The sequence below is a fragment of the Pararge aegeria genome, chromosome 22, assembly GCF_905163445.1.
Source record: "Pararge aegeria chromosome 22, ilParAegt1.1, whole genome shotgun sequence".
NCBI lineage: Eukaryota > Metazoa > Arthropoda > Insecta > Lepidoptera > Nymphalidae > Pararge > Pararge aegeria.
Genome location: NC_053201.1, coordinates 4,371,304 through 4,391,860, shown reverse-complemented (window position 1 = coordinate 4,391,860; position 20,557 = coordinate 4,371,304).

The following is a 20,557-nucleotide window of genomic DNA, read 5'->3' as shown; positions in this document are numbered from 1 at the left end:
TTTTCTCGGTAGAATCTGGCTTCCGAACCGGTGGTAGAGTCACAACAAACAGACAGACTTGACGTTTCAAAAGTTCTTGTATTAGGCCTACTTGAAATAACTAAATAAATGTTGCATTTTTTTTTTTAAATCTAAATAGTTGATGTTGGTAAAGAGCAACTGCTGAGTTTCTTGCACGCTTCTTCTCGGTAGCACCTGGCTTCCGAACCGGTGGTAGAGTCACAACAAACAGACAGACTTGACGTTTCAAAAGTGCTTATATTAGGCCTACTTGAAATAAATAAATGTTGAATATTTGTTTTTGTTTTTTTAAATCTAAATAGTTGATGTTGGAAAAGAGTAACTGCTGAGTTTCTTGCCGGCTTCTTCTCGGTAGAATCTGGCTTCCGAACCGGTGGTAGAGTCACAACAAACAGACAGACTTGACGTTTCAAAAGTGCTACTTGGAATAAATGAATTTTGATTTTTTTTTAACACATTATGAATTGAAACTCCACGTAGTAGATCTTATAAAGTTCAAAGTTCGATTTGAACATGAGCTATAGCATAGTATATAGGATTACGTTAATGATAAAAAAAAGCTTGCATTATTTTAAAAATTTGGATGATTTTTCATTCGGGGGAAAAGAAATATCATTCTAGTCTTTAAAGTATCTTTTTTGTGCAATTTTTGTACATTAACCTCGCACTCATTGTGTAAGAGAAGAAGAGAAAAATTGTGTAATTTTTAAATTCATTTAATATATAATACGACATCGAACTAAAAACAGGTTCTCAAGTATTGATGCGTAAGAACTAGATTTCGGTTTGTTAAACGCCCTAGTCATCATGGCCAGTTACCATCAGTCATCGAAGTCAGATACTAACCGGTTACAAAAAAAAAGTAAATACGAGTTACCTAGCGAATACAAAAGTACCTACAGGTATTTAACGGTTTGTGTTTTAGTTTAATCCAACTAAAGTTATCAGACATAGCATTTCAGAGCAAGCGCATTTTTAAATGTTGGAACGGTAAGTACATAATGAGATTCAGTTGTATAATTTACATTTTTATGAACCCGCAATCGTCGTTTACGCTGACAATAACGTGGAATGCGGAGCTATCGGGGCTACAAATCTCGCAACAAGTCACAACTTACTATTGCCGGACAAGGGTGCGCAAGCTTTACGCTGGGTTCAGAATAATAGGGTTCACTTATATGTAGTAGCTGTGATAGCCCAGTGGGTATGAGCTCGACTTCACTTTCGGGGGGCCGAGTTCGAATCCCAGCACCCTTTAACTTGTCTAAGTTATGTGCGTTTTAAGTAATTAAAATATTACTTGGTTTAATGGTGAAGGAAAACATCGTGGTGAAACCTACATGCCTGAGAGTTCTCCATAATGTTATCAAAGGTGTGTGTAGTCCACCAATCCGCACTAGGCCTAAGCCCTTTCTTATTGTGGGGGAGACCCGTGCGCTGTAATGGGCCGGTAATGGATTGACCTGCTGATAATATGTAGTTTTGATTGAAAACATCTAATTGTGCGGGTCAGACTAGACTGCTGACTGCGACGCACAGTGAGCGTAAAATCTATCACTCTTTTCATAAGACGTTGTTTTTTTTTCTGAATATTTGATGATTCGATTCGGTTCGTACCCACTGCCTTTGACTCAATCGCCAATCGGCCGTTAATATCCTACTTTCATAATTTAAAATCTAAATTTTTTCGTCCGAAAATTGCTTTCATGCTTCGGCCAACGTTATGAATTTTGTTATTTATATAACCAGAAAAAAGAAAGAAAGTTATGTTTAAAAAGTAATATTAACAAAAATGTTTTAACCTAAAGAACTTTGAAATTATCAGCAAAACCGTAATCGTATCGTAATATACCAGTTCTCCCAAATTTAATAGACATTCCAATAGTATGACCATCAATCAAGCAGGACCAGTCGGGATTAGCGCGACAAGTGTCCCGTAAATGATGCATTATTTCCCCTTTACCTCATCAACGCACTTTTGTAGTGACCCCTGTTGTTTTAATTCTTTCTTTTAGGGTTGAATTGGCATCGGGATGGGGCGAGGGGTCATTATTTGGTCCGATGTGGTGTGTTGTAGGTATGGAGCCATTTCAATTCGACTCCCTAAACCTTCATCATCGTCAACACATTACCTTACCTTACCTTACTTACCAAAAAGTAGCTTAAGTTACCGTCCCTAACTATTTTCCTCACTCAGTGGCGTGCACTTCATACATGCACAAAAGCTCTGTCTACCCTAAAATTCTTGTATAACTCATAAATGCGAAGGATTTTTCTATTTTATGGCATCTTCCTTCTTTAAGCATACCCTGGTCAAAAAGCCTGTGCACGGCACTGCCCTAACTAATTATGTGCCAAAAATAAAATTAATTGGTTGCTTAGATATGGCGTAAAGGAAGGACAAACCAACAAACGCTTATCCACATTTATAATATTAGTAAGGATTTGCCTTCTTAACCTGTATCAAGCATCTTTTCAAAATGTCATCTGAAAGTAAAAGAATTGGAATAGACGATAAACGTAAAAACAGTGGAGTTAAATCGAAAGTTTCCAGACAAAAATACGGGAAAAATTCTCTCCCGCCCCGGGCGCAATCAGCCGTCCCTTCAGTCGATTATTGCAAATAACTATTATTTCCTTTCGCCTTTCAATTGGCAGAATGTGGCCCCAACGGATCTCTTTGTATTGCTAATTTTAACAGCGCTAGTTTTCTCTATTTAGGGACTCTTAAGGAATTCGGTAACTCTAACGTAATTCAACGAACTAAATAATAGAGTTTTGCATTTAACAGCCCTTGAAAGGAAGTACCTATGCAAGATATATATTTGACTGTTACTATACACGGTGACTATTAATAGTCTAACTTTTGACTTTACACGGTGACTCTGTTAATAGTCTAACATCGGTTGCCTCTACAATATAATAACCGACCTCAATGATCTTTTGAAAAAAATAATAATTTGCTCAGTATGTACCTAGTGAATTTGTTAACCGGGTTTTTATTTATAAGGTCTTTTTTTTATCAAAGTCAAAAATATCTTTATTCAAGTAGGCCCATAGGTGGCACTTTTGATGCGTAGGTACATAAGAATGACACGGTAGTGAGATGATGGCGATAACAACATTCGTAAACTTAAAACTAAAGCTACGAGGGTTCCAAACGCGTCCTGGTCTAAGAAGAAGCCCACAACAAACTTAGCCGGGTGTGTTTTTTTGTTATCACCATCTCACAATGACTTTAGACTGAACTACATGGTTCTTGATTAAAACGCTTTTGAAATGCATAGTTCGAATTCACTATTTGGGTAATTCTAAATAATAATTGAATTTAGCTCTTTTTATATAATAAGAACCTTACTACCACTTTCATACTGATTTATAAATGATACGCTTAGCATATTGAAAACTAACAGTTATTTAATTTTTGGTCTGTGAATCTCTTTGAGATCATGCTAGTCCTATAATACCCTATTTACATATTATATTCTTAACAAAACTTAAATCAATACATGGATATATCCAAAAATTCATTCATATAAAACACTTTGAGGAATACCCACATTTGTTAAATTTAATTTATGTTTATTTATCATGAATTAGAGTTACAAAAAATATCTGACACCCATTGTAGTTGATAAATTTAACTAGGTATCTATAAACAAAACACAATTGTCGATTGTATATATGATATATTATAAGTAAACCTCATTCCAACATCCCAAATCCCACTGTCAGATGGGACCACGTTTTATTCATCATGCATCTATCCACAGCAAAGCCCAGTTTATTGCATTTATGAATGAAACAATTTTCCAGTTTCGCTACGATTTTGGCCGGCAATTTGCTAAGCGGCCAGCGACCATTAGTCATGCTTGTATCGACGCGTCGGGCAGATTGGCCATTTTTTGTCCATGAACGTCGGATCAGTGCCCGGTGGGGTGTAATATGGATAGAAGTGTATAGCGAATACCGGACTTTCGTGAATATCATTAGCCATTACAAAGCTCTGCATACAGTTAAATTGAAGTCTTTTGTTAACAATCTACATCTGTAGGTCCAAATTATACATCAAATTGAAAAGTATTTGTCTCAAATTTGGAGGTTCAAAATATCATACTTAACTTACTCTCTGTCTCTCTGTCTCTGCTATTTAGCTGCTAGTTTGATATAATTTAGTCATTCTTTTATTTGATATAACATAATAAAGGAGTGACGCGTGAAAAAAGGCTTGATTTAGTATTTGTTAGATATTGCACAAAAAACTGCTTCTTGAGTGTTTCATTAAAATAAGGTGACGCTTGAAATTGTTTCTTCTACGGTCTAGGATTTTTTATCTGTCGCCCGACTGAAAAATCTAATTATTCTGTTTAAAATCAAGAGATTGGCCGAGACCTGTTATACATTTTTTTATGTGACTGTTTTTTTTAGCTAAATTTAGTAATATTGAGTCGTTTTGAATAGTTTAGTTCGGCCATTGTATCCGGTAGTGTGACTGTCGACTAAGTAAATATTGGTATAATAGATCAAATAAAGACTAGTTTATGATTTTGTCTGTGTGCTGTATGAATAAATACTTAAGACAAACACGTTCGAAAAAGTTTGCGTTTATATTCAAGGCTGAAGCGAGACGAAACCAGAAACAAACAGAGATTATAAAGTCTCAAATTGTCTCTAAGCTTCTAATTAGAACACCATAGAGGTCACTACTGCGCCGAATATTATTATAATGGGAGCATTGGAGCAAAATGTGATACGATGAATAATATTACCTGACCTGTGAATTGAATTTAGGATCTTGGAATACGTATTTGAACATTCTAACCACTAGACTAATGGAGAAGTTACACAGAACAATTAAAATAATGGATTGCTTTATTATTTCACAAAGGCAAACGCAATCAATATAATTAATTGAAATGTACCTGATAATTACCTACAATTTGTTCTAAACAAGCATTCAATCAACCTCTTAGCACCCCATTTGGTATTCCACGCCCGTTCCGAAGGAAAATTGGATATGACGTGATTATTAAAGTCCGCCTAAAGAGCTGCAATTTGGCCAGCGCGCAAATCGTTAGTCCCAATGGACGGGGCAGTTTGGTTTTATTTATTTTTGTCCTGAACTCCACGGCAAATGTACCACTGTGCAGTTGTTTGTAAGAAATTCTTTAACAGACTTAGTAAAACATCGGGACAGCATCTTAATTACACAATCATTCTTCTTGCATTAAGTATTTACTTGAAATATTTTAACGATATAATGATTGTACAGCATTCAATAAACATGACAAATTTACTCACGGAATATATATCCAGGGATACGGACGGACGGAATATATCATAAAAATACACAGAAAGAATCACTATTAGATAGGTAGGTAGTCAATTAGCGAAGTGACCTGACGTCAAGTTTGACACCACTTCCTACAAGAGCTGTCAAATTTGTAAACTCAAATTGTGGTTGCAAATGTGATCCGATTTCAATGGCATACCTATTCTTATGGTAAAATAAGAAATGGATTCATAGTGAAATTCTTAAGATGCAAGTTTAGAAATATATCTTTATAATGACCACATTAATTTTATTTTTCGTCATTAGCGTGAGGAATAATCTTCATAATATTGTATATTGTATAGAAGCAGGCGTTACTTTGCGGAAATCCATGATATATTATCAAAATTAAGCTTAATTTGCTATACTCCGCGAAAAACAGGTGAATCTGTGTGGTGTAATTTATAATTTCTTCAATCCTTATACTCCACACCAAACAGATCCTCGGCAATACACCCTCTACGTACGTTTCGCTCCGAAACCGGAGCATCATCAGGAGAGGTTGACTTTACAATGAATAATTGTTAATTTTGATAATAATTTTGATAATCTTCATAATGGCGCAACATGAATTTTATATGGAGAATAGTTTATAGGGCAAGAAAAAAAAAACATTTTTGATTTTTGGTATGGGAATAACTGATGGGCCCGCGTCACCGATGACCTTGACATGCTCGGAACATAACCCGCCAAACTAGTATAGACTGTGTACAAAATATTTTATTTTTATTTTATTTTATTTTATTTTATTTATTAGGTTTACTTAAAAACACTTACACTAATACAAACGTTTTTAAAATTTTAACTATTCTATTTAAGTGTAATGTTTTCTTTAAAGTAAACACAGCATATGAAAATATACAATAACACCATAACATGAAAAGAAAAGGTATATACGCATACATACCCCAATACAATATAGATACGTGCGTGTATCATGGCTCGCTTTACAATCCTTCGCCACTCTTCTCTAACTCTTGCGCATTCATGCAGAGGAGCCTCGATTGTGGCCTTCACTTGCTCCGTCCATCTCATCGGTGATCTACCGCGTGCTCTGGTACCTCCTACTTTCCCTTGAACCACAAGACGCTCAATGGACACGCCATTACGCCTGGACACGTGACCAAAGAAACTGAGAACTCGCGCTTGAACTGCAGAAGACGGGAATAATAGGCTGATGATAATGCCCATCTACTAACCTAAACATAAAATTATTTTTACTGCAGCGCAAAAATAAAATGCTCGTGAAGTTAACCCGCACCCATAGAATTCCTCGCCGTCTGATAAAGTTTATCAAGATCCACCTTCGTATGACATCTGTGACATGTACCTAACTGTTTCAGTGTATATTAAGTGTGTATAAATGTAAAATAAAATGTTAGTTACTAACTCACTCACTGTTCATTCTATCCATTCAATATTTACATTCATATCAATTTATTTATTGCACGCCTCATAAGCGCAGCGTTGAGGTGGGTATTACTGTTAGTTTACGCACACCGAGTGATTCTCCAAATTAAAATGTCACTTTTTTTGTTCTTTATTGCTTTTATAAGTTAATATAAATAGACAAATGTTGAGAAAAAATACTATTTTTAAATCTCATGATATTTTTAAATCTCTTTTTATTATTTAAACTAAATAAAAAATTGTTTAAAAATGTTCTGTCTTGGACGTCCGTGTGTCTGTATGTGCGGATCCCGTATCTTGTGGTCACAATAACGAGCGAAATACTTCACTTATCGAGTTGGTTTTTTTTTATAGGCTTCAGTATTTTGAGGAATATAAGCCTATCACTTTTCATGGTACAATTAGATGTAGTTTAATTATTATTTAATAAATACTTTTACAAATTTACAAATAATGTCCATTTTATTGTAATGAATGAGATTATGAGGCGTGCACTTTTGGACTTTCTTAGTTTACAGCTAGCCAAATTATATACTTAGTCAGTTACAGATGTACATTACAAAAAAATATGTTAATTTGTCTGAATATAATTTAGGAACTTAGCTAAACTTATATTAAATAAATCAATATATTATTTACATTCAAATCATATACCAAATTTTACAAATCAAGTAGGTATTATTTTACAGAATTGTAGGAAGCGGTATCGTTTAAAATTTAAAAGTTTGTTTAACTTCTCATCGCATCTATCCGCACCTTTCCGGGGTCATTCAGAAATTCGCCGAGTCATATTAAGCTCATCACAGGGGTCTTGGCGAAATTGCTGTCCCATGGGATCGGACCCGTATGAATAGTTTTGATCCCGATCTTTAAAAGTAAGGATACAAGGTATATCTCGAGCTGACAGTTCTATAGAGAAATCTTTGAAATTTTGTAGTGAGTTTAGGTGCCTGTATTTTATTTATTAGGTTTTGTACTTTCATAAAATAATAAGAGTATCACTGATCTGTGTTGTGTTAATTGTACCTACTTCTTCATTCTTCTTTTCCCTCGCCTTATCCCATCATTTGGGGTCGGCTCTCCTCGTCTTTCTGCGCCAGGACTCTCTGTCTTGGGTTGTCAGGTCAATCAGGTTTGCGTTTCTAATATCTTTGGCCACCGTCGTCCACCACGTGGAAGCAGGGCGTCCTCTTTTTCTTTTATTTTCAGGGAGTGCCCAAGGCTTTTCGCACGGCGTGATCGTCACCGCGCCGCATAACGTGCCCGTACCACCGTAGTCTGCCTTCCGTCATTTTGTCGGCTATGGGGACGACCTTATAACTGCCTCTGATGTATTCATTACGCACTTTATCGAGCCTTGTTACACCTGCTGCCCATCTCAACATCTTCATCTCATCGGTGCCTACTTCTTCATTAATTTAAATTTGTAGCTATTGAAGCAGCTTTCTTTTCGGGGCGACTGAATTTGAACCCTGACACGCGCCTCCAACTTTTCGAAGTTACTTGTGTTTAAGCAATGAAATGTCACATGCTGTAAGTAGGACAAAAAATTGTGAGGAAACCCGTATTAGAATTCATAATGTTGTCTAGAGTATTTAATATCTACTAACGTGTATACGGCTTAAACTTTGAGCAGATCTGGGCCCCATGGTGAGCCAGTGGATTGCTAATGATACCTGAAGAAAGCTATTTATGTACCTATATCTATTAAAAGTAGCAATTTCCATACAAAACCACCAATTAGAAAGAAGAATAGAAGAAGTTTTTACTGCACATACAAATAGAAAGCGAAATAATACAAAATATATGCGCAAAGGCGGCCTTATCGCTTGAAACGATCTCCTCCAGACAAACTTAGGATTTCTTTTGGCTGTTCCTTTAGTTTGAATAAGATGATAATAACTTTTTTTGAATAAAATTTGGTTTATCCAATGCATTTTCTACATGCCTCAACCTCACCTCTCAAAAAATAACCAAAAAAAATGCATTCAGATGATTACGTTAAATATCGATAATTTTTTTAAAGAATCTAAAAACAGTAGCTTCAAAAAAGGCACGTCAGAAAAAAAAGTTTTAGTCACGTAGGTACCAGACGTGTTTTTTGTAAGTTTGCTAAGCGAATTGACAATAAAACAGCGCTGTGCCCAATTTTTGATGGACCACGGCGTTTAGTCACACTATCAAACAACTGGGAAGAAACTGAATGACCAACGTGACCTTTCTGGCTACGCGCGTTTGCGATCGTGTTTCAAACTGAGCGGGCCATTTTTTTATATAAAAAAAGAAATACTGAACGATGACCTCCGCTGAGCTTACCAAGAAATAAGAGTATCGTTCTTGCTAATTTCATATTATGTTAATCCACTAGAGTTTACTAGGCTACACAAAATTGCAAATTCATTCAAGGGCAATTGTATATATTTTTTTTTATGTGTATAGACCGCTTGACTGCAATCACACTTGATGGTAAGCGATGATGCAGCCTAAGGTGGAGCGCGCTTGCCTAGAAGATGCCTATTCACTCTAGATTTGAAGGTACTCATATTGTAGGCACTGGGGAAAATGGAAGCTGGAAGGGCATTCCAGATCCTAGCGGTGCAGATCAGAAACGAAGATGCGAAGCGCTCCGCGAGATATCGACCACGTATTATTTTATACCGAATGAAATCTTTGAGATGTCTCTCAATAAGTTCAAAGTTTATATAAAAGGTACAGAAAAATCCTATTATAATATTAAGGATTACTTAAACGATAAAAAGCTTGGGTGTGAATTGCTCTAGCTTCATAGTGAGATAAATTTACTGTGAGATGATGATACCAAAAAAAATACCCGGCTAAGTTAGTTGTGGGCTCTTCTTAGACCAGGATGCGTATGGAACCCTTGTAGCTTTAGGTTTAAGTTGGCGAACGAAGTTTTCACCCCTTACAATTATGTAATCATATATGTACGAACGCTTCATAAGTGCCTGTGGTTATCCGCACCGCACGGATCGCTTACTTTTCAGAGTTATGTGCGTTTTTAATTTATACAGCGTTAAAAGTTCACCAATTCTCACTGAGCCAGCCTGGTGGACTACGGCCTTAACCCCTTCCACAGGTTGATATGATGACTGAACGATGAGCTCCGCTAAGCTTATAAGTAAATAAGAGTACCGATATAGATACGATTCGATCCCTGGCACGCACCTCTAACTTTTCAGAGTTATGTGCGTTTTAAATTTAAACAGCGTCAAGTCCACCAATCCGCACTGAGCCAGCGTGGTGGACTGCGGCCTTAACCCCTTCTCATTCTGGTAGCCTGTGGGACACCCGTGCCCTGAAGTGGGTCGGTAAAAGGTTGATATGATGATGAAGATGACGCACATTCGCTACATACAATTATAGCAGGAAAATAGGACCTAAAATTTTAAATAAACCATATTTCCCACATTATTAACCACTACAATGGAATGAGTAATACTAGGGATCTCGATTAGCTATTGCCTAAAATTACGACACCAATAATTGTATACCTTTGTATGACTACATCGGAATTCCAAGCCAAATATATTATACCTTCTGGTATATATTGAACGTCATTATCATGTCCTTATTACCTTAAGAATATGTATAATGGGTAATCATAGAGTTGTTTGCAATCAAAAATGGCGGCAGTCATTATGATGTTCTAGACCTAGGTATCATATCTACTAATATTACGAGAATGTGTTTTTACTGACTCGTTGCTCTAGTCATTATATTCGACTACAGGTTAAGGGCCTGGGCCCCTTGCCCAGGTCATTATCATCGTCATATCAACCAACTACCGGCCCACTACAGGGCACGGGTCCACCACACTGGCCATGTGCGGCTCGGTGGACTTCACACGCCTTTGAGACCATTATTGAGAACTCTGGCATGCAGGTTTCCCCACGATGTTTTCCTTCACAGTCAAAGCAAGTGATATTTAATTGCTAATAACGCACATACCATTGAAAATTTAGAGGTGCGTACCGGGATTCGAACTCGGCCTCCGAAAGTAAAGCCGAAGTCCTAATCACTAGGCTATCACCGCTGCAATTTTTTTTTGGGTAATATAATATTTTTGCCATATTTCGATTCTGGCTACTCGTATTTGGAGTAGCCGACCTCAATGCCTTGCTGTACGGTGACGGCAGATCAGAACACAGATCACCAGTGGCGTGCATAGAGGGTATGCACAGGGTATGCAGATGACATAAAATGAAGAAAATCTCCAGTACGAGTTATAAGGCTGGACAGCTCTCTCTGGGGGTGCTGGGATGGCCTGCACCCGCGCTATAGGGGGGGTTCAGTTATACCATAGGGATTTTTTTGTATAGAATAGGTTGTTTTTAGTTGTTAAGTACTAACATAGGTTTAACTACATTGTATTACTAACACGATATGGACTTTTTATAACTCGTACCTACTGGAAATTTTCTTCATTTTATATCTTTGCATGCCCTACGCATACCCCTCTATGCACGCCACTGCTCATCACCCCTTCTCTTCCCGGTCGTAAGAGGCGTAGAAATATAAGGACGAACAGACATCAGCGTCCATTGTGCTACGGGCCTTCACTCCAATGGGCTGTTAAAAGCTATTGATGAAAACCTTGCCTTGGAGAGCATTTTAAGCCGGATATTTTACCTAATAGAAACAATCTTCACAGTCCGGCTAACAGTATATTCTGTGGTCCAAAACCCTCTATTTTATATATTTATTTATTTTATTTATTTTGGTATCTATGACCCATTACTAAGCAATACACTATACCATTATTCTATAATTAAAATCTAATCTAAATAAAAAAAAAAACTTACATTAAACATTAATATGCAAAATAAAAAAAAAGTTACAAATTAAAATTACTGCGTCCAGGCAGCCCTACGTGGAGTTTAATATACAACTTGTAAATTGGAGAGTCGTATCGATTTAATATTGCTTGCTTCTTTTTATAAGAGACATGTTAGGAGAGTAAAATCAGAGTCATAAACTTGTTCATTAATAACTTTATGTACAACTCTTCTTGATCTGTGTTTAACGCCTTTGGTTGCCTGGAAGAGATCGCTATGTATCGATAAGGCCGCCAAATTGTATACTTTTTGTTATTTTTTTATGTATAATGTTTCTATATGTTTATGTGGTGTACAATAAAAGTGTATTCATTCATTCATTCATACAATAGATTATAGACGAAAATGACTGAGTATATTATTTATCTGTGAAAATAATCTTCGGCTATATAAATAATCTGGCGTCGTAATAATCAGATGACATTTTCATTTCCGATGTCAAATAGTAACAACACAATGTCACCCCAATACGTGTACCCTTCGTATAAATAATCCAGCGTTAGATCGTTTAGCTAATACGTTCGGTTTAATAACGTTGGTAGGTAACTATTAGATGGTGCGCAAATGCAGTCAACTTTTGTTACTGATTCAGGATACTTAGTCTCTACAAGGTCATTTGGAAATACTGTTCTTGGCAGCAAAGCACTATTTGTTTGTAAAGTAATAGGTATTAAAAAATACATATTACACTACCAGCAGTGGCGTGCACAGAGGGTATGCACAGGGTATGCATAGATATAAAATGAAGAAGCCCCCCTCTATGCACGCTACTGACTACCAGTAGTGCAAGCCAGTAGTGTCAAGGATCCAAAACGCTACAATGAAGTATCGTTAATACTCGATTTAGAGAACTTATGGTAATATCAAGTAGTTTTTTTATAAATAAGTATTTTTACGGAGCAAACTGAGAATATGTGCCTCCATTGAAAACTTATTGCGGAAATTTGTTACAAATGAAGCTATTATTATTTTGGAATAATTTAAGACTCTTCTACCGTTAAATATATTATAATTCGTATATAAACCAGAGTTTACAAACGATTTTCTAACGTTATTTTGCCATATACCTAACTACTATATAAAAATCGTAAAGAGTTCAACACCAATCCAAAAAAAAATAAGGGCCACTCACTCACTAGTTGAAATACCTTGACAAATTCACTAGTGTGTGAATTATTTTTTCAATAGGTATTATCTTGGTCCGTAAACTTTTACGTTGCCTTTTTTATATGACCCCATTTTGATTGTTTTTTTATATTTTAAAATGTTATAACCATAACATTTTTTGAAATCGGTAATTTTTATGAAAACTTTATACACTTACTGTTTTTTTTTTTAATTTTGTTACAACTTAACCCTTAATGCATTAACACCTGACGAAGTATTGAAGCCAGAACAAATAAATGATCGTAATAATTTTCGACGCCAGTGGGACTTTTAGTAGGTATGCTAGAATAAATAAATAAATAAATATACTACGACAATACACACATCGCCATCTAGCCCCAAAGTAAGCGTAGCTGTGTCATGGATACTAAGATTCCTGATGAATATTTTTATGAATTATATACTTAGAATATACATATAAACACCCAGACACTGAAAAACATTCATGCTCATCACACAATCATTTTCCAGTAGTGGGAATCGAACCCACGGCCTTGGGCACAGAAAGCAGGGTCGCTGCAAACTGCGCCAATCGGCCATCGGTCGGCAGAATACCTACTAATGGTTATAATTCTTAAGTACCGAAATATTGATACCATTTATCTTACGAACATTTTATGTCACTGTAAAGAAGTGAAGTGTTAATAAAATATCAATAGGGACCCCAACAATAAAAGTTATAAGTGCGGTGAGAAACTCACGGTGACGAATATGACATGTCACATTATCACCATAAAGTGGTTACGGCAAAATGCCCACTTGAGTTCGAAAGGGCGTCTTAACAGAGATCACAATATCATTCTTAATATTTTTATATAGAAATTTTGTATAGGGTTAAGATTAGCAGGTATTAGGAGTTACTAAAGCACGTCCGGGGAAGTACTACCGCCATGTATATTTCTGCCGATAAGCAGCAACGCTTTGTTCCGGTCTGAAGTTGCTAACGTTGCTTTTACAGGCACATAAGGCTCAACACCTATGCCTATGTCTCACGTTGATAGACACTGGACGGCACCCTCCAGGAGGTGTTATTTGTATGTCCTGTGAAGTATTGCACTGTTTATCATCATCATCATCATATAAACCCATTGCCAGCCCGGTAAAGCGCAGGGGTTTCTTTTTTTTTTTTTTAATCTTTTTTTTGGGGACTTTTATCCTCGAAGACATGCCAGCCCCATCGTAACCTACACAGTGAGATCGTTAAGATTAAACAAAATAAGAACCGAATATTACAACTAAATCTTACATACTATTATATGATTCGAGGATGAGCCAAAGCCACTAAGTCATAGAAGTTCATCGCGATCGCAGATGTTGGGCTACTCAGGGCACTTTGCGCAATACCTACGTCGTAATAACTGAGGTTGTGTCGGCCGTAATACACCACGCTGGCCCAGTGCGGATTGGTTTACGCCAAACACCTTTGAGAACATTATATCTCTTTGAAGCAAGTGATATTTTAATCGCTTGAAACGTACATTACTTAGAAAAGTTTGAGGTGCTGGGATTAGAACTCGGCCTCCCGATAGAGAAGTCGAAGTCCTACCACTGGGCTATCAGTTATAACTATTGAAGCCAGCGTGCTAAAAATGGGACAGTGTGATGAAGAAGAATGTGTTTCATAAAGTCAAGGTAAAGAATAAGGACTTGACGTCTAAGTTGCGCGTCGCGTGCCTTTTTATTTCCTAGTAAAAAGGTCTCAAAAGAAAAATTCCGATACAAAGTAAAAGCTGTAGGTAATAGAGTTAAACGGAGTGAAACTTTTCAAAGGGAAATTCACACCCCATACACTTAAGGGTCGGCTAGTTTTCTTTAAAAGCGCGGACACCCGAGCCCCTGGAATTTAGTCAACCGTCCAGTCCCGGGGGTCTTTCATACCCACGGTCACTTGGAAGGAAGTTCAAATAAATCGACGCATTCTAGTGTTAGAATTTCTATAGTCATAGATAAGTCCCATGTCTATGACAGGCAACGAACCTTTGTTAATACACCTTGAGTAAATTACATTTCGGTATTTGGTTACCGACATAGCTCAGCGAGTTGCGAAGCTGAAGTGGCAATGGGCGGGGCACATAGCTCGGAGAACCGATGGACGTTGGGGTCTTAAGGTGCTCGAATGGCGACCCCGCACCGGTAAACGCAGCGTAGGTCGGCCCCAAACGAGGTGGACAGATGACATCAGGCGAGTAGCTGGGAGCCGTTGGAGGCAAGCGGCCCAGGACCGTGCATTGTGGAACTCCCTACAAAAGACCTATGTCCAGTAGTGGACGTCAATTGGTTGAGATGATGATGATGATGATGTTTTGGTTATTATGGGTCTAGTAATAAGGGTAAATAAGCGGTGATAGCCAGTGGCGTGCATAGGGCATATGTTAGAATAAAATTAAATAGAAGCATGTTTGTTATCGAAAACGGGATCGTGCGACATTAAATTTAAAAATAAATAATTGATATACATTAAATGTACTTAACATACCAATAAAGATAAATATACATATTTGTATATATATAAATCATTGCATATTTTACTAAAACTATTTCCTATCTAATATGTAGATAGGAAATAGTTTTTACGCGCTGTTTAAAGATGTTTAGAGATTTAGACGGTCTACCTACAACTTAGTTTAGTTAATACATTATTTAGCACCAAGATATTATAGCTTTAAGGGACATTATTTTGCTCTTATATCGGTTACCTGTTTCCCATAAATTCTACTTAAACTGAAGACCACTCCAATGCTCTTCGTCCTATTTTTATGACGTCCTCCCTTCATCTTAGAAGTGTCTGTCTTTAAGTGTTCGCGTACGTGTCCCGACGCGCTGTACACCTGGGAATCGAACCCACAATACGGCACTAACGTCTTGACCCCTTAGTAAACTCAGCCCGAAAACAACAGACGAAAATCAACTATAAATCTTCTCGATACAGAGTTCAGAATGTATTGGAAACATACAAACGCGGCGGTCAGCGTTGATTAGTTTAGTTCCGAGGAAAGAGGTCGTAACTCACAAAACCGGGGGAAAGAAAATAGTACCTTATGCGGAAAAATAAAGAGCAAAAAATATATTTGCCGAGGAAAAGTAACGCGTGAATTGAAATAGTAGAAAGCCGGGGTACGCAGAAATCGAAACCGGTCATAAAAAGTCCGGTACGCAACCGTGTCGCAGTAGTTACGGCTAATGTGCCCGGGACAAATTGAGTTTCGCCCGGGTAGGAATTAGTTCGCCCCGGGGAGTTACTTGCATAGTATGACGGAGGTGTCAGGCTATGATTACATTTATGTTACGTGACACGCAGGGTGCATTAATTGGAGTTATTCTTTTTTCTTTTTTTATTTCACTACAAGTTAGCCAGCAATCTCACGTGGTGTTAAGTTTTTTTTTAAATAAATAAATATACTGTACACAATACACCTGTCGCAATCTGGCCCTAAATTGAGCGTAGCTTGTGTTATGGGTACTAAGATGACTGATGAATTTTTTTTATGAATAATATACATAAATTCTTATAATATACAGATAAACACCCAGACACTGAAAAACATTCGTGTTCACCACCCAATCATTTTCCAGTAGTGGGAACCCACGGCCTTGGACTCAGTAAGCAGGGTCGATGCCCATTGCGCTAGTCGGCCAACTTAAGTTATGCAGATTTCAAGTACGTTAAAATTTCAATGCCAAAGCAAGTCAGGATACTGTTTACAAAATGTAACTTAGCCAACTAGGGTTAAAAAATAGGGTTATATCCAAAAAAAAATCTGGACACAAATTCAACATTATTCTAATTGGTCCGTAAATTGAACTCGTGATTTAGTGATCCACATTGGAACATCCTAACTGGACTACTGAGGCAGTTACCCTAGTTATTAATAAATATTAAAATTCGCTTTCTTTTGAAAGTGATACAAATTATAATTAAAGGAAAAAAAACGATTAAATATCTTCTTCAACAAAATAATTTTAAAAATGCTATAAAGCACTTCCCTGCATTACTAAGTACAGTAAAAAGCGCGAAAAACCTTTTACTACAATAATCCCTCTTTAATAAGTTACCAACAGAGCGCAATCTTTTATTGAAGAAACACACTTAAACTTTATTATTTACAGATTAAGCTATCGGGTAGCAGAGGATTAAAGAAAACCAAGTGTCTGTGACGCTGGGTACATTATTGTCAACTGTCACCTTTGAAGGGTTGGCATCAAAGGTCGAGCTCATCGATTAACCGTTCAAATGATGGGAGTGTATTCGGGGGCATAATCTGTTGTTGTGGGTCTTTGAGACCGCGCCTGGGAACTTTAGAGTATTTTCTGCTTGAATAGTCGTAAGTCTAAACATTGGTTTTCATTGTTGTGGTCCAATGGGTATTGATGATTGGTGTAATAAATTGATAATAGTCGGGATTAAGCGTTGTGAAGTTTGTATTTGGTTTTATTATTTTTCTTCATTTTTTTAAAATGTATTTTGCGCTATTATTAAATAAAATAGCACATCTCTACATTCAACTTCCTCGGACTTCTGATGTTTAAGTCTTTGGCACAGGCTCTCCTCTCTTTCATTTGATGGAACCATCACGCCACGCACATACGGGTTGGCATGTCTATGGTTATGTATATCTTACCATATACTATAAATAATATCATAATTAAATTATTTTCTAAGCCTTGCTTGAATTTGAAAATGTTTACAACAATGAATGAATAATTCATTTTTGTAAACATTTTCAAATTTAGTTTAGTTAGAAATATAAGTAAGTTTTGATATAAAAATGTAATGGTAAACTATGTCTGTAAAAAAAAAGTGAAGCACTAAATATCTAACATGCGGAGTTTACTGGAGGGCGTGTTGAATCAGTGCTGAGTACGCGTTCCGTTGATGGGCTTAGTTTACGACGGAGCCCGATTACTTCCCTCCCGAAGGACGCTGGTTTATTGTCACCTGAGTGAGGTCATCGGAAACAGCCTGTTTCCCTGACACTGGAGACATTTCTAAGTTCTTATTACGATATAAAAAAGCTTATTTATCAACAGGCTTATTTGTCATAAAATAGGTGTAATATGCGCATTAAAAAAGTTACAAGTAAAATTACATTACAGTTTAATAGTTGATGTTTAGAAAATAATTCTCATTTTTTGTAAATTACTCATTTTTACACAACAAGTTGAGAAAACAGAAAAAGAATAAAAAAAAAAACAAAGACAGAAGCAGAATAAAAAAGGCGGCCTTATCGCTTAGTAACCATCTCTGCCTTAGGATTACTTTGCCAGGCAATTTTTGTTTACATTTAAAGATTTCTTTGCTAGGGACAAAAGTAGCCTCGCTTTAATTAACGTCAATCAAGATGATGACGATCTGTTCTGTTGCTAGTAGAAAAAATATTTTTTTTTGATCCAGCAAACATTACAAAACACTGCTTCGCTTTTATAATATTGAGTATAGGAGTCATAAATAATATCTCATTGCTGTACTCTCCTTCTCCAGCTCTCTCTTCGGCTTCGGAAACGATTATCATCAATTGCACAATTATGTCAGTAGTAAAGGAAATCCTGTTTATTATTATGCGTTAAGTAAACATTGAATCTAAACCTAAGGGTATTTCGGTAGTATTCGGTCGTGTGGCCACAGATCTAGGTGTCACGCTAGGTGTCGTCGCGTGACACCTGGCTGGATCTGAAACATAAAAATTATTTTCATGAAAATAAAGAATCTAGCAAAATGTATAAAAAAATTGCATAGTCAAAAACCATTTATATTTTAAAACAAATAAATATATATTATTTTAAAGCCAAATATTAATATTGCCACTTACCTCCTTAATATTGTTGCACGACACTGTTGGCGTCTCATGAAACAGTTTAGATGATTCTTTGAAAAAGAAAATGTTTATCGACAAAAGAAAAAAAAACATTCGAATCAGAGGCACCAATAAAATTTTGATAACGATATCCTTATCACAAAAGTTACTGCAGTTCTGGGACTAATAACTCTTTTAAAATAGAGAAAATCTGAGCGGGTACCCTTTAAACGATTGAAGATCAAATTTCCCGATAACCATACAAAATAGCTAATGTATAAAACAACCGGCCCTTTGAGCTTGATTTAATGCTTCTCAAGGGTCACTTTTGACCCAATGCGGCATTAAATTGTTTAAAATAACTTTATAGCGGGCGAGGGTTGACCGCCCCAGACCATTACGTAATATCTTGAGTCGTTTTGAATTTAGCGAAATTGCCTGCAATGTTTTTATATTTTACAAGCCCTAATCGCGGCTTCGCCCGGCTGTACTTATACATTTATCGTGTGTCTAAAAAACGTAGGCACGTTTAATGCAGCCAAGATATTTCAATTGACGCGCGAAATATTAATCACGCTGTTTATATGAGTAAGCACCAAATCATTATCAATAATGACGCATTTTATATGCATTTTAAATTTTTAAATTAATAATGACACAGTCTTAAACGCAAGTTTTCTTTCAAGAAATAGACGGCCAGCGGGCATTACGCTTTAAGCTATATCATTTTATTAAACTGCTTAGATCAATAAATATAAAAACCCATTTTTTTTTTTGCAATTTTGACTGCAATCTCACCTGGTGGCAGTTGCGTGCATAGAGGGTATGTACAGGGTATGCAGATGATATAAAATGAAGAAAATCTCCAGTAAGAGTTATAAATACTTAAGGGTAGGCTTTTTATAACTCTTACAATGCCAATCCTTAAGTTGTCTATGAGTCGTACTGGAGATTTTCTTCATTTTATATCATCTGCATACCCTGTGCATACCCTCTATGCACGCCACTGCCTGGTGGTCAGTGATAATGCAGTCTAAGATGGTAGCGGGTTAAGCAGTTAGGGAGTATGGTAGACATACCCCTAATATAGCTAATTTAAAATTGTGATAATTTATGTACCTTTTTGGTTAGAATAAAAAAAACTCGGAGGAGTTCTTTGGAATTTTATACTATTATTACTCAGAATTAGGAACATACAGAATCCTCATTCAGCCATTTTGGATATTGTTGGATACAATATCCAAAAACAGTGAAAACGCCTCGCGCACTTGTCACATCACCCCCGGAATGTTGCTAGCTCAAAAACTTTTTCCCATTTTCCCCATTTTATGGTAAACGTTAACATTTCATGGTAACATTTTATGGTTGTTGTAGAACATAAGAGGTAAAATAATTACTGTCAACTGCTATATGAAGTCACTAAACGTTTGTTCGAGAAACATTTCTAAAGTGGAGTTGTTTTTAGATACTTATATTAGTCGTGTACACGATTTCGATATGTTGTAAATTCTTAGTATTTTTAAAAAATAAAACTATTTCCAGCATAGACACCATTAGACTTGACAAGATTTCGTTTAAAGTCAATCGCTGGCAGTATATAGAAGTAACGGTAAAATAAACATTTCAATACTTATAAAAAAACATGAGTTTTATTGCAATTGTTAGCATAATGCAAAACAGTTTATTTTTAATGATTGCGCCATCTTTGGTTTGAATAAACATGAATGACATAAGCCTAAATCTGTATTCTTGTTTTTTACCCGTTGACGACGTGGCAAAGATAATCCTATAAAGGTTTTATATTATTTATTTTGAAAGTTTGTTAATGTTTGATTGCAGCAAAGTCTGAAGCGCGATAAAAAAGCACTAGTCTAGTCGACAAGTTGTAAATTGTACAAAATACCTACTGCTCTTAAAATTATGTGCGATAGCTCATTGTATCCGGAAAAAATGTGCCAAAAGCGTATAAATAATGGAGA